Raw genomic sequence first — 1,346 nt, 5'->3', positions numbered from 1 at the left:
GGATGCAATTTGGCTTTTTCCCAGAATTCCCTTATAATTCAGTTAGTTAACATTCCACCTCTGCAGAAGAAATAGAAACGAATGATTTAAATTAGAAACCGCCAATGACATACCATATATTTTTCCGGCTAATTCTGTCTCCACACATACTGGTAAAACAAGATGCATGCTTTTGTGACCGCATTACTTTAATTTTTAGAGGAATAAGATATCTGCATAGGAAGGTTGAAACCAAAAACATGGTTCCAAGGCCCTGGCCGGTTGGCTCAGTGGTAGAGCATTGGCCTGCCATGCTGAAGTCCCGGGTTCGATTCCCAGCCAGGGCACACAGGAGAAACACCCATCTGCTTCTCCACCCCGCCCCCTCTCCTTCCTCTCTGTCTCTCTCTTCCCCTCCTGCAGCCAAGGCTCCACTGGAGCAAAGATGGCCCGGGCGCTGGGGATGGCTCCTCGGCCTCTGCCCCAGGCGCTACAGTGGCTCTGGTTGCAACAGAGCGATGCCCCAGAGGGGCAGAGCATCGCCCCCTGGTGGCCATGCCGGGTGGATCCCGGGCACATGCGGGAGTCTGTCTGACTGTCTCTCCCCGTTTCCGCCTTCAGAAAAATACAGAAAACAAACAAACAAACAAACAAAAAAACAAAAACATAGTTCCAGATGAATGAAATAACCCAAAATATGGTTTATGCATACAATGGAATGTTATCCAGGCGGACAAGAATGAAATTGTGACGCATGCCACAACTTGGATGAACCCGACGGCCTTTGTAGAGGAGAGAAAATAACGTCCTCTCTGGACTTCTGAGTTGTTTTTTTCCTGAGTCCCCTGTAACACAAGGCAGGTTAACAACCCAAACACAGACATTTATTAAGAAGTATGGCCCCCTCATGTGTACAGGGGCGGGACCCCGGGGAAACGAGAAACTCAAAGAGGTGGGTAAGAACTCTGGCTTATACGGCATCTGCAACACACAGGAACAGCTAGTGAGGAAATGGCAGGAGAACAGAAAACAGCTTAGGCTTCGATGGTCCAACTATGGGAGGAGAGAGTGAGGGCAGAGGAAGTCTAGTTAGTCAAGTTTATGTAGGAGATTCCTCTGGTGTCTTCTGCAAGCTCCTAACCTGTGGAGTTGTCTGCGGTGATTGCCTGCTGCCCTGACTGGTGGAGAGGTGAGGAAGGAACTCCTTTGCAAAAATATGTCCTCCTTCATGGGAAGCCTGGGAGCTTTCCTTCCATCTCTGTTCTCCTTGTGGGACAAATAAGTTTGTAAATATGATATATGTTTGCTTGCTTATAGTTTGTATTGGGATGGGGGACAGGCTGTAAGCAGGCAGGGTCGTTATAGCC

At 48.5% G+C, this 1,346-nt stretch overlaps 1 non-coding gene across 1 annotated transcript; it reads left to right on the top strand.

Annotated features, from left to right (window-relative positions):
• The first annotated feature begins 250 nt into the window (after positions 1–250).
• On the top strand, positions 251–326 carry TRNAG-GCC (transfer RNA glycine (anticodon GCC)). Its single transcript has one exon. It is a non-coding gene; the product is annotated as a tRNA-Gly (tRNA).
• The last annotated feature ends 1,020 nt before the right edge of the window (positions 327–1,346 follow it).

This window comes from Saccopteryx bilineata, chromosome X, assembly GCF_036850765.1.
Source record: "Saccopteryx bilineata isolate mSacBil1 chromosome X, mSacBil1_pri_phased_curated, whole genome shotgun sequence".
Lineage (NCBI taxonomy): Eukaryota > Metazoa > Chordata > Mammalia > Chiroptera > Emballonuridae > Saccopteryx > Saccopteryx bilineata.
This window is presented reverse-complemented; position numbering and strand designations above follow the sequence as displayed.